The sequence below is a fragment of the Zalophus californianus genome, chromosome X (assembly GCF_009762305.2).
Source record: "Zalophus californianus isolate mZalCal1 chromosome X, mZalCal1.pri.v2, whole genome shotgun sequence".
Lineage (NCBI taxonomy): Eukaryota > Metazoa > Chordata > Mammalia > Carnivora > Otariidae > Zalophus > Zalophus californianus.
The window spans coordinates 68041818-68056517 of NC_045612.1; the positions used below are offsets into that span (position 1 = coordinate 68041818).

The 14700-nt window shown below is 36.1% G+C and overlaps 1 protein-coding gene across 3 annotated transcripts in view; it reads left to right on the forward strand.

Moving 5' to 3' along the window:
* The window catches only part of ZDHHC15 (zinc finger DHHC-type palmitoyltransferase 15), a 152246-nt gene that overhangs the window by 121496 nt on the left and 16050 nt on the right, over positions 1-14700 (forward strand). The window contains exon 11 of one of the 3 annotated variants that reach the window (XR_003522533.1): positions 8106-8240. The exons of 1 other annotated variant lie outside the window; for it this stretch is intronic. The gene's annotated coding sequence lies outside the window, so the exon portion shown is untranslated. The remainder of the gene's footprint in view (positions 1-8105; positions 8241-14700) is intronic. One more of the 3 variants, XR_003522534.1, reaches the window with a different exon arrangement.

Genomic DNA, 14700 nt, shown 5'->3' on the forward strand with positions numbered 1-14700 from the left:
CCCAGAACTTGCAGGTAGCATGTCTTGCTGTTTTCCTGGATAAACTAAATTCTCAGATCCAAACTTCCAGACATTCTAAAAACACCAATAATATTATCCTATATGACATTCAGAAAATCACCAATTTCTTGGATTTGAGCACATGTAATTAAGAAGTCTTCTATCTGTTGATATCTAGAAAAGCAAGAACTATATTTTATAAGGTAATTATTAGTTCCAATGAATAAATGCTCATAAACAAGTGATATCAACCATCTTTTATATAAAATTTTCTGATATCTGTAAATTTTCCATGGCCCCTTTTCATTTATAAATACCATTAGATAATACCAATTCATAATCATGTGTCTTCACTAGTAGTTCCTTTCTCTTCAATATGCAGTTTTTCTTAACTGATGTGCCTGGTCTTCATTTTGCTTCCTTCCAAAAAGTCTACAACCTAGTGATATAATTCTCCTGGTCTGCCTAGAGATAGGATAGAGGAGTAAAGGAATGACTACTTCCTAGTAGCTGGCCCAGAACCTCTCAAGAGTGGAATAAATTATTATTATTATCATTGAAGTATAATTGACATACAATGTTATATAGGTTTCAGGTGTACAAAATATTAATTTGACAATTCTATATATTACTCAATGCTTACCACAATAAGTATAGTCACCATAGCACATTATTACAGTATTATTGACTATATTCCTTATGATGTACTTTTTATCTTAATGAATTATTTATTTTATAATTGAAAGTCTGTATCTCTTAATCTCCTTTACCTATTTTGTTCATTCCCCAAACCACCACCCTCTGGCAACCACCAGTTTACTCTCTGCATTTAAGAGTCTGAGTTTTTTGTTTATTTTGTTTTTTAGATTCCATCATGTAAGGAAAATCATATGGTATTTGTCTTTCTCTCATTTATTTCACTTAGCATAATACCCTGTATGTCTCTTCACATTGTCACAAATGGCAACATCTCATTTTTTTGTGTGGCTAATTTTTTTTTTGTGTATATATATATATATATATATATATATATATATATATATATATATATTACATCTTCTGTATTCATTCATTTATCAATGGACAGTTAGGTTGTTTCCATATCTTGACTATTGTAAATAATGTTGCAATAAACATAGGAGTGTATATATCTTTTCAAATAATTGTCTTTTGTTTTCTTTGGATAAATACCAAGTAGTGGAATTACTAGATCATGTGATATTTCTATTTTAAAATTTTTGAGGAACCTCCATAATGTTTTCCACAGTGGTTGTGCCAATTTATATTCTCAAGAACTGCACAAGGGTTCCCTTTTCTCCACATCTTTGCCAGACTTGTTATTTTTTGTCTTATTAATACTAGCAATTCTAACAGATTTAAAGTGATATCTCATTATGGTTTTTATTGAGCATCATTTCATGCATTTGTTGTCCATCTGTATATCTTTGGAAAAATACCTATTCAGGTCCTATGCCCATTTTTCAATCAGATTGTTTGTGGGATTTTTTTGCTGTTCAACTCTATATTTTTTAACATATTTTTAATATTAAGCCCTTGTTAGATATATCATTTGCAAATATTTATGTTCATTTAGTAGGTTGCCTTTTTTTTGTTGATAGTTTCCTTTGCTATGCAAAAACGTTTTATTTTGGTGTAGTCCAAATACTTCACTTTTACTTTTGTTTACCTTGCCTGAGGAGAGATATTAAACATATTGCTAAGGCTGAAGTCCAAAAAAGCACTGTCTACATTTTCTTTTAGGAGTTTTGTAATTGCAGGTCTCACATTTAGGACTTTAATCCATTGTGTTTTTATTTTTGTATATGGTGTAAGAAAGTGATCCAGCTTCATTTGTTTGTAACTGTCTAGTTTGCCCAACACTATTCATTGAAAAGATTGTCTTTTCCCCATTGCATATTCTTGTCTCCTTTGTCATAGATTAATTGATCATATGTGTGTGGATTTATTTCTGGGGTCTCTATGCTGTTCAACTGATCTATGTGCCTATTTTGTCTAGTACCATACTGTTTTGATTACCACAACTTTGTAGTATGTCTTGAAATCTGAGGTGGTAATACCACAAGCTTTGTTCTTTCTCAGGATTGCTTTGGCTATTCAGGGATCTTTGTGGTTCAATACAGATTTTAAGATTATTTGTTCTAGTTCTTGTTTTATTATATGTTGATAGGCACTGCATTGAATCTATAGATTGCTTTGAATAGTATGGACATTTTAACAATATTAATTCTTCCAATCCATGAGCATTGTATATCTTTCCATTTGTTTATGTTATCTTCAGTTTATTTTACCAATGTCTTATAGTTTTCAGAGTATACAACTTTCACCTCCTTGGTTAGATTTATTCCTATGTATTGTATTCTTTTTGATGCCATTTTAAATGGTATTGTTTTCTTATTTTTTTCTGCTACTTTGTTATTAGTGTATAGAAATGCAACAGATTTCTGCATATTAATATTATATCCTGCAACTTTACCAAATTCATATATCAGCTCTAATTTTTTTTGGTGGAGTCTTTAGGGATTTCTATATGAAGTATAGTGACCATTTAACTTCTTCCTTACCAATTTGGATACTTTTTTTTTTGAAGGATTTTATTTATTTATTTGTCAGAGAGAGAGGAAGAGCACAAGGAGGGGGAGCAGCAGGCAGTGGGAGAAGCAGGCTCCTCACTGAGCAAGGAGCTCAGTGTGAGACTCGATTCCAGGACCCCAGGATCACAACTTGAGCCAAAAGCAGACTCTTAACCAACTGAGCCACCCAGGCATCCCTGGATGCCTTTTATTTAATTCTGTTGGCTGATTGCTGCAGCTAGGGATTCCCATACTATGTTGAATGTAAGTGGTAAGAGTGGATATCCTTGTCTTGTTCCTGAGGTTAGAGGAAACATTTTTAGTCTTTCACCATTGAGTATGATGTTAGTTGTGCGTTTTTCATATATGGCCTGTATGTTGGGGTATGTTTCCTCTAAACTCACTTTGTTGAAAGATTTTAATCATGAAAGGATGTTGTATTTTGTCAAATGCTTTCTCTCCATCTATTGAGATGATCATATGCTTTTTAATCTTCCTCTTGCTAATGTGATATATCACATTAGTTGATTTGCAAATATTGAACCACCCTGACACTCTGTAATGAATCCCACTTGATCATAGTAAATGATCCTTTAATGTATTGTTGAATTCAGTTTGCTAATATTTTGTTGAGGATTTTGCATCTATGTTCATCAGAACTATTGGCATATAGTTTTCTTTCTATTCTCTCTTCTCTCTCTCTCTCTTTTGTAGTGTCTTTGGTTTTGGTATCAGGGTTACATTGGCCTCATAAAATATATATGGAAGCTTTCCTTCCTTTTCCATTTTTTGGAATAATTTGAGGAGAATAGGTATTAACTCTTCCTTAAATGTTTGATAGAATTCACCTGTGAAGCCATCCAGTCCTGGACTTTTATTTGTTGGGAATTTTTTGACTACTGATTTAATTTTATTACTAGTAATTGGTGTTTTCAGATTCTCTGTTTTTTTCTTTTTCAGTTTTAGAAGATTATATGTTTCTAGTACTTTATCTAATTTCTTCTAGTTGTCTAACTTGTTGGTATATAATTTTTCATAATATTCTCATATAATTGTTTGTATCCTGTGGTGGTTGTTATTTCTCCTCCTTCATTTCAGATTTTATTTATTTGACTCCTCTTTTTTTCTTAATGACTCTGGCTAAGGGTTTATCAGTTTTGTTTATCTTTTCAAATAACCAGTTCTTGGTTTCATTGATCTGTTTTATTGTTTTATAGTCTCTATTTGTTCTTTTTTTCTGGTACTTATATACCTTTAGGTATATAATTAGGTTGTTTATTTGAGATTTTTCTTGTTTTTTGAGGTAGGAGTATATCACTGTCATCTTCCCTCATAGAACTGCTTTGTGTCCCAAGGATTTTGGAACATTGTGTTTTCATTTTCATTTGTCTCCATGTATTTGATTTTTTTTTTGTTGTTGATGATTCATTGGTTGTGTAGTAGCACATTTCTTAGCCCCTGTGTGGTTTTGTTCTTTCTAGTTTTTTTCTTGTAATTGCTTTCTAGTTTCATTGTTTTGTTTGAAAAAGATGCTTTACATGATTTCAAACTTCTTAAATTTATTGAGAACTGTTTTGTGGCCTAACAAGTGATCTACCTTGGAGAATGTTTCATGTATACTTTAGAAGAATGTGTATTCTGCTGCATTGGTGTAAGTGGGGCGTTTAAGTCCCCTACTATTATTGTATTATTATCAATGAGTTTCTTTATGTTTGCTATTAACTGTTTCATACAGTTGGGTGCATAATATGTACAATGTTTAGATCTTCTTGTTGGATTTTCCCCCTTTATTATGATATAGTGCCCTTCTTCATCTCTTGTTGCAGTCTTTGTTTTAAAATCTAGTTTGTCTATGCTAAGCAAAATAAGTCAGTCAGAGAAAGACAAATACCATAGGATTTCACTCATATGTGGAACTTAAGAAACAAAACAGATGAACATAGGGGAAGGGAAGGAAAAATAAAATAAGATGAAATCAGGGAGGGAGACAAACTATAAGAGACTCTTAACTAAAGGAAACAAACTGAGGGTTGCTGGAGGGGAGGTAAGTGGGGGGATGGGGTAACTAGGTGTTGGGCATTAAGGAGGGCACTTGATGGAATGAGCCCTGGGTGTTATACGCAACTGATCTAATCACTAAATTCTACCTCTGAAACTAATAATACACTGTATGTTAATTAAATTGAATTTAAATTTTAAAAAATTTAAAAATCAGGTTTGTCTGATGCAAATATTGCTACTCCACCTTTCTTTTGAAATCCATTTGTGTGACAAATGTTTCTCCACCCCCTCACTTTCAACCTGCAGGTGTCTTTACGTCTAAAATGAGTCTTTTGTAGGCAGCATATAGATAGATCATCGTTTTTTTTTTTTTTATCCATTCTGACACCTTTTGATTGAAGCACTTAGTCCATTTACATTCAGAGTAAGTACTGATAGACATGTATTTAGTGCCATTTTATTACTTCTTTTGTCATTGGTTCTGGAGATTTTCTCTGATCCTCTCGTGTCTTTGTCACTGTTTGTCTTCCTTTCCACTCAAAGAGTCCCCTTTAATATTTCTTGCAAGGCTAATTTAGTGGTCACGAACTCCTTTAGTTTTTCTTTGTCTGGGACACTCTTTACCTTTCCTTCTATTCTGAATGATAGGCTTGCTGCATAGAGTATTCTTGGCTGCAGATTTTTCCCATTCAGCATGTTGACTATATCATGCCACTTTCTTCTGGCTTGCCAAGTTTCTGTTGAGAAATCTCCAGCTAACTTTACTGGTCTTCCCTTGTAAGTCAAGGACTTCTTTTAACTTGCTGCTTTTAAGATTCTTTTTTTAATCGCTATATTTTCCAATTTTAATTATGAAATGTCTTGGGGTTGGCCTTTTTTTATTTTGATCAGAGCTTTCTTTTCCTCCTGGATCTGGATGTCTGTTTCCTTCCCCAGATTAGGGAAGTTTTCAGCTATTATTTCCTCAAGTAAATTTTCTGCCCCCTTTTGTTTTTCTTCTTCTTCTGAGATTCCTATAATCCGAATGTTATGTTTAATGGAGTCACTGAGTTCCCTAAGCCTATTCTCATGTTGCATAAGTCTTCTTTCTCTCTTTTGTTCAGCTTCATCATTTTCCATTATTTTTTCTTCTGTATCATTAATTCATTCTTCTGCTTCTTGCAACCTGCTGTTCATTGCATCAAGCCTATTTCCAATCTTATTTATTGCATTCTTCATTTCTGATTCTTTTTTAACTCTTTTATGTCTGTGGTAAGGGTCTTCCTGATGTCTTCCATTCTCTTCTCAAGCCCAGCAAGTATCCTTATGATCATTGCTTGAAATTCTCCATCAGGCATGTTACTTACATCTCTGGCCATGACCTTATCTTGTTCTTTCATTTGGGAACAATTCCTCTGCCATGGCATTTTGTATGTCTCTGCTTTCATTTGTTAGAAAAGCTGGTTGTGTCTCCTCCTGAGAGTAATGACTTTATGAAGAGGCCATGTAGTGTACAGGGCCAGGTGCTTCAGGGAGCATCTCTGGTGTGTGCTGCATGTGCTCTGCTGTTGTGTTTTGGCTGCTCTTTCCTTCAGGCCAGTCATCTACAGAGACTCTCCTTGCCTGCAGTGGGCAGTGTTTGGTCCTTGGCCAGAATGTAGTGAGTTTTAAGTAAATGTACTCTGGTCTGCTTGCTGAATGAGACCTGATACTACTTCATTCAGAACTCTCTCTCGGGAGACATGGTTTGGGCAGGGGTTTCTGCTGGTTTTCTGGGGAAGGGGCCCGCCACACTGGAACTGAGGCAAGCTTGACTGAGAAGGGCAGTCCCACCTGAGCACAGGGGTATGGGACTTGGTATAAGCAAGTTAGGCAGCCTGTGTCATTGCTGCACTGCTCCCTGCAGATGGTTCTGTGTTTGTGCTGAGGGGCAGAGGAGGGAAATGGGGCCAAGTAGCTCCCTTGTCCCTGGAGAGGCATCCTTGTAAACACTCCCTGTTAGGGAAGCACTCTGAGAACAACAATATTCTCCCCCTTGTGTGTCCCAGGTGTTTTTCAGATCACTGTTTCCATACTGTCTGCCTCTGGGTTTTTTGCCTGCCTTCTCTCCAGGAACAATGCAGTGCCCTCAGGGCTCTATCCCACCCAAACCCGCTGACCTTCAAAACTCTAGGCTTTAAGCCCCACTAATTGCAAGAACTCACGAAAATCAGCCATTCTCATTTTCCCAGCCAAAAGCTTTGAGGAAATGTTCTCTTTGTGTGTTCCCCTGTGTGCTCTACTCTCTCTCTCACCCTTCTCTGCAACCACAGATCCCTCCCCTCTGCAGCACCCAAGATCCATTTCTCCACTAAACCATGTCTCCACACTTCCTCCCTTCCTCATTGTGGCTTCTACCTTGAGTTGTGGAGTTTGTTCTGTCAGTCTTTAGGGTGATTTCTGTGGTATTTAGAATGATTTCATTGTTATCTAGCTGTGTTTGAGGGATGATACGAGCCTAGGGTCCACCTACTCCACTGCCATCTTCCACCCAACTCCCTATTTTAATAATTTTAATAGAGTATATCCCAGAAGGGATATTTTTGTCAAGAAAAAATTTCTATAATACAAAAACAAAAATTTGCTTTAATTTGCTAATTAAACCTTCTGGTGTTGATGATAACAAGGGCTTAGAAAAATTAGTCTTATCAAATACCAGACACTTATCCAGAAAAACATTGAATTAGACGCTAGCATATTATGTGTTTTATATAGAGCCCATTTTCCTACTGTTTTGTTTGGATAAAACTTTTTTGTTTGAAACCATTAGTAACTGTTTAAGGTAGAAGAGGTTTCTGATTTATTTTCAATCTTGTAGTTTCTGCTGCCAAAATAAATAACCCATTAGGAAGAAGAACAGAATAAATAAGTTAGTATTTGTTGAGAACATATTAAGGTTATGACATTACAATCATAAGAGGCATCTGCATTATTGTCTGTGAACTCAAGGGTTTTGTATTTATTTGGGGACATAAGACACATATATATGAAAATTTGCCTAACAAAGCACAAGCATAACAAGGTATGTTATTGACCAAATAAATAGAACCATGAAGTTTATGCTACAGGAATTCAAAGGAGAGAGTGATTCCTGTGGCTAGTCAGGAAATGCTTTACAGAACAGGTAGAATTTGGGCCTTAAAGATTAGATAGGATTTGAATTGGTGGCAAGGAATAAAAATACAGTAGGTACAAGGAAAATCACAGGTTATAATGCATGGGACCCCAAGCTAAGTGAGAGGGACTTAAAGAAAGTAGTTTACCTCCAGCAAAAAGTTTGAATGGTGGGGAAGTGGATGGGAACTCCTTGAAGTCAGAGACCTAGTCACCTTGATTTCAGTATTCTCTGAAAACCTTGCAAAATAGTGTTGCATATAGAAGATGATGATGAGATTAAGTCAGCAAGTAAATTGGTGTCAGATTGGGTAGTCCTTGATAGGGGACTAAGAAATGTATTATATGGGTGATGGGGAACTACTGATGGTTTTTGTGCAGGTTTTTTGTGCAGGTTTTGTGCATGATGTGAGGAAAATGTTGTTTTAGGAAGATGATGAAGTGATACTCCTATCGAAGCACACTTCCATCCTATGTCAGAGATTGCCCTAATTTCTGGACCTTCTGAGAGAATTGGTAAGAGCCCTTCTCTTCATCAGAACTCAAACCCTCCAAGTACATCATGTATATAAGAGCTCTGATTCTGAGACAAGGGGCCTTTCACATCACGAACTGTGTTGTTTAGAGACATCTATGGGTGACATTCTGTGCAATCACCTGCCAGTCAGAGACAGCCATTGAATCTTGCTTAAAGAAAAAAAATACCTTATCACATAGTTCTTTGGGCCTAACCAGACCTCTGTGATCATGCATGAGGAACTTTAAGATACTACCACAGTACTTAGGCAAGGCCCTAAGTTAAATTCATGTTTTCTACCTCAAAGAATATACTCCTACAGGGTACCAAATTGTCCTTATTTATTCTCATGCAGAGTAGCAATAGGTAGGCCAAGTATGGAAGAGTCCATAATCTCAGTCACTTCTTTACCAGCTTTCTATATAGGAATTCAAGATATATAGGCCTATACTAACATTTTACCAACCTGATCTTCCAATGTTATACTTATGAATACACACTTGGGATGATTAGTTGAGTGGCTCTATTCCAAAAGGCTATTTTCTATCATTCAGAATATGTACAGGGGTTAGTATCATTCTAGGGGAGAATGTCTGGTTGGTTGACCAAGAATATTTAGGTAAAGGACAGGGGAGATGGAAAAACTAACATTTGTTAAATTTATTTGAGGAGATAAGACACATAAATGCAGAATTGCTTAAAAAACACAATAAAAGATATAATGTTAACCAAATGAATAGAACCATAAAGTTCTATAGAAATTCAAAGAAGAGTGATTCATGTAGGTTGGACTGGTCAGAAAAGGCTTTACAGAGGAGGTAGAATTTGGGCCTTAAAGATTAGATTAGAATTTGGATTGGTGGCAAGGAATGAAGAGGCAGAAGGTACGTGTAAGTCACAAGTAATGCATGAGACCCCAAGCTAAGTGATGAAGATAGTAACCTGGCTCCAACAAAGAGTTTGGATGGTAAGGGACTGGATGGGAATTCCTTGATTTCAGAAACACTGTCACCTTTATTTTATTATTCTCTGAAGCCCTAGCAAAATAAGTTTGCATGTAGATAACTGCTTGATTCTAAGGGTACAACTAACTTTTGTTGAATGGCTATTTTATACAAAATGATTTATAGGTATTGTCACATTGAAGGGTCATAAACATTTTGTGAGTTGTAAATATTAAATAACCCCACTTTATAGTTGAGGAAACTCAAGTGTAGAGAAGCCCAAAGTCACATAGCTAATAAGTGACAGAATCTGGAACCAAAGTCCAAACCCTTAACCACCATACCACCCAGTGTCTCTCCTTTGCTGTATACTTTTAATTTTATAGACTTTTAAAGATCCATTAAAAAAATTATCTCAGTTCCTATGCCTCTTTCATCAGAAATAGAATGATGAAAAAACATGGATAAAGCTCTGGCGTGGGAATCATTTCCCAGCTTTGCCACTAGATTCAATGCATGAGTTTTGGAAAGTCCCTTCTCTTCTCTGGACTTCAGTTTCAATTGCATGATCTCCATGCTATCCTCAGCTCTAAGGTGTGATGTTCTGTGATCCCATCTGATATTGAGGAGTTAGGAGTCAAACTCAATAACCATAACCAGATACCTTTCGCCAAATGGCTCTTTTTCTTTTTTTGGAAGAAATATTATATCTAAGCAGCCACTGTAAATTCACATTATAAATATGCCTCCCTTATTCTAGAACAAAATTTCTTTAATCAAGTATTCTCCTAAGTACACCCAGTTGCTACCTCTTATCACATCCACCTAGCATTTTGACCACCAGGCTATAAACAAACTAGTCTCACACTCATCATTTGCCTTTACTTGAGAGTAGAAATTCTAGGTCTCATCACTGAAAGTATCAAACATAACACAATAGACTAGGGAAGGGCTACCCTTTAAGTAGTTAGGCATTTTCCAAGTGACTTGTTTCCATGTTTCTAGTTAAGAGGGAAGTGACCACACCCATGGCTCCTGAGAAACTTAACTCCTGAAATAATATCATGGATGTTCATTTTACTGATTTACTTGGCAGTATCCAACCCTCAGCTCTGAATTGGTCCCTTTCCCTGAAATATTGAAAGTCTCCAATCAGTCAGTTCAACTCAGAAAGCATTTCCTGAAGGTATACTCAGACAAGGTACTGTGAAAGGATACAAAGATAAATAATAGGTGACCTCTGCCCCTGTGGAATTTGCAATTGTAAGGAAGGATAGGAAAAGCACACAAGTCTAACACAAGACTTAATGAGCACATTGTCATAAAAGTGATGATAGCAATTGCATACCTAATGTAGGCTTAACCCCATGCTAAGTACTGTGTTATACACATGGTAAGTGTGTGATTGTTGGTGATGCTTAAACACTGAGTATATCAATAAAGGCAAAAGCATATGGGCCATAATGGTGAAAGTTTTAAGGAAGAGACAGGACTTAAGTTAGCTGTTATTTGGATGGGTAACATCTAGATAGATGCTAGAAATAAGGAAACAACATTCCAGGTAAGAAGTATGACATGAATGTGGCAAGATCACTGAGGAGAACATCCATTCCTAAATACAGGGTGGGCATTGTAGGTTTTGGGAAGTAATCTTAAGAGAGGTAAGATATGGACAGATGGTAGAGGGCTTTGTAGACTTGAAACAATAAGAAATCACTATTAACTTTTGGTCTTGAGTGATATTGATATAATGAAAGATAAATTTTGTAAAGATTACTTAGTTACTAGTATGCAGGATGAATTGAAATTTGGAGAGACAAAAAACAGAAAGAGCAATAGATAGTTGGGCATATGTCACAATGGCTTCATGAATAGTAGTAACACTAGAAATGAAGAGGAAGGATTAAAGCCAGGAGACATTTTAATTAATTGGAAATAATCCCAGTGACTAGAGAGATCTGGGAGTCATTCATATAGAGATGGCAGTTAAACCTATGAGAGGTGTAGGAGATCATCAAGGGAGAAAGTAAATCTAGGGAAAGGAGATAAATGTGAAATTTGGAATCACCTAAGCAATGTTGAGATGCATACATAAGGACAAGGAAATGAATGGAAAAAAAGAAATTGAGAGTGTAAAGGTCAGAGCCTTACAGGATACTCATAATTTGGGTGAGAGCATCATAAAAATACTGTGAAGGAGAGAGTATTGCCCTATTTTACAGATGAAAAAGCTGAGGCTGAAAAGATAAAGTGACTTATATAAGGCCATGAAGCAGTTGCAACTCAACTCAAGTTCTTCCAGATTCCACATTGTGTCCATTTCCCTACACTTCCCTATCTCTGAAAACCAGTGACTAGAAAGAAGTGTACACATACTGTTATGGTCCCTTCCCATGGTATCCAGAGTTTATATGGGGATATAGGATTTTAAAGGAAAGGAAGAGATCGAGAATGAGACAGGAAGAGAATGATTGCTGAGCATACACTAATACTAAAATTACATCATTCTTGGTTTAAGTAGACATCTATTGAATAAATGATGAAATCACTACAACACAAGCATCAAGAGCAGGTGGGAGTGGGGAAAGCAGTATAGGTGCAGATAGTAGAAGGCAAATTGACTTCCTAAATTCTTCATTTGTCTTCTATTATGCATAGCATGATTTTTTGAAGTATCTGCATTTTTTCAATTTAGTCCTCACCACATGATGACTCTACCTTTGCTGCCTTAGCTTGATCTCCCCCAGAAGTGGTACCTTGACGTTGATAATCCAGTTTTTCAGCTCAGGCTTCAATGTTTGCAAGCCTGATCAAATAATTGCTGGGAGGAAGCATTCTGTGCTAAATAAGAGTGTGGACTGCAGTGGTAAAAACGCTAAAGAAACCCATTTAGCAGAATACTAAGTTTCTGAAAAGGTGCATTGCCAAACCATACCTACCAAATTCTGAGACACCCAACCTTAGCAAGGAGCAGAAAGACAAATATCACATTGCACTTCCAGATTGCCTTTCACACTTTATCAATCACCTTCTTGGTAGAAATGTATGGGTGAGATGAGATGTATGCTTAAGCACTTACTGCCTCATTTTCTCTTTGAGATTTTGACAAACATGAGTTATTTTCTATATATCCTTCACTGAAGAGCTGGGTCAATACAGCTGCTTTCTGTTCAGACTTAGGGCAAGAACACCCTAAGCCTGAGATTCCAGATAAGACAGAATGTTGTGCCCACCATGGAACCATGATCTGGAATCTGCGTGGCTAACATAGTGGCATGAAAGTTTTCCAGCTTCCTGTGGCAAGGGTAGCCCATACTGACTGGCATCTATACTCTGGGATCTAGACCTCACAGTTATGGAAGTACTCTGAGTGGCACAATGATTTCAATAAGAATATACTAACCAGAAACTGTAAGGGACAACCGCTCCCAACTTTTTATTTATTTGTTTATTTATTTATTCATTTATTCATTCATTCATTCATTCATTTAAAGTTTTTGGTTAAATTCCAGGTAGTGAACATACAGTGTAATATTAGTTTCAGTGATTCAACAGCAATAGTGATTCAACAATTCTGTACATCACCCTGTGCTCATAACAAGTGCACTCCTTAGTCCTCATCACCTATTTAACCCATTCTCCCACCCACCTGCATTCTGGTAACCATCAGTTTCCTCTCTCTACTTAAGTACCTATTTCTTGGTTTGCCTCTCTCTCTTTTTTTTCCCCCCTTTGCTCGTTTGTTTTCTTTCTTAAATTCCACATATGAGTGAAATCATACGGTATTTCTCTTTCTCTGACAAACTTATTTTGCTTATCATAATACTCTCTAGCTCCATCCAGGTTGTTGCAAATGGCAAGATTTAATTCTTTTTTATGGCTGAGTAATATTCCATTGTACACACACACACACCCCATCTTCTTTCTCCATCTATTGATGGACCCTTGGGCTGTTTCCATAATTTAGCTATTGTAGATTATGCTGCTATAAACATCAGGTACATGTATCCCTTTGAATTCCTATTTTTTGTATTCTTTGAGTAAATACCTAGGAGTGCAATTGGATTGTAGGGTATTTCTATTTTTAACTTTTTGAAGAACCTGCATACTATTTTCCAGAGTGGCTGCAGCAGTTTGCATTCCCACCAGCAGTGCAAGAGGGTTCCCCTTTCTCCACCTCCACACCTTTGCCAACACTAGCTGTTTCTTGTGTTATGGATTTTAGCCATTCTGACAGGTGTGAGGTGATATCTCATTGTCATTTTGATTTGCATTTCCCTGATGATCAGTGATATTGACCATCTTTTTATGTGTCGATTGGCCAACTGGATGTCTTCATGATTGAACAGTATCTATCAATATCTTCAAGATAGAAAAATATCTGCTCATACCTTCTGCCCATTTTTAACTTGATTCTTTGTTTCTGGGTATTGTATTTTATAAGTTCTTTGTATATTTTGAATATTAATCCTTTATCAGATATGTCATTTTGCAAATATCTTCTCCCATTCCATAAGTTGCCTTTTAGTTTTGTTGACTGTTGCCTTCATTGTGCAGAAGCTTATTTTGATGAAGTCCCAATAGGTTTTTTTGTTTGTTTGTTTGTTTTCTTTCATTTCCCTTGCCTCAGGAGACATATCCAGAAAGAAGTTGCTACAGCCAATGTCAAAGAGGATACTGCCTGTATTCTCTTCTAGGATTTTTACAGTTTCAGATCTCATATTTAGGCCTTTAATCCATTTTGAATTTATTTTTATGTTTGGTGTAAAAAAGTGGTCCAATTTCATTCTTTTGTATGTCGCTGTCCAGTTTTCCCAACATCATTTGTTGAAACACTGTCTTTTTTCCATTGGATATTCTTTCATGCTGTGTCAGAGATTAATTGACCATATAGTTGTGGGCTCATTTCTGGGTTTTCTCTTCTGTTCCATTGATCTATGTGTCTATTTTGTGTCAGTACCATACTGTTTGGATCACTACAGCTTTGTAATATAACTTGAAGTACAGAATTGTGATACCTCCAGCTTTGCTTTTCTTTTTAGATTTCTGTGGCTATTCAGGGTCTTTGTGGTTCCATACAAATTTTACAATTGTTTGTTCTAGCTCTATGAAAAATGCTGGTGGCATTGTGATAAGGATTGCATTAAATGCATAGATTGATTTGGGTAGTATAGACATTTTAAGAATATTTGTTCTTCCAGTCCATGAGCATGGGATGTCTATTTCTTTGTGTCATCTTCAATTTCTTTCAAAGGTATTTTCTAGTTATCAGAGTGCAGGTCTTTCACCTCTTTGGTTAGGTTCATTCCTAGGTATCCTATGGGTTTGGCTGCAGTTGTAAATGGGATTGATTCCTTGTTTTCTCTTTCTGCTGCTTCATTATTGGTGTATGGAAATGCAATATATTTCTGTATGTTGATTTTGTATCCTGTGACTTTACTAAATTTGTGTATCAGTTCTAGCAGGTTTTTCTTTTTTTTTGGTAGAGTCTTTCAGGTTTTCTATACAAAGTATT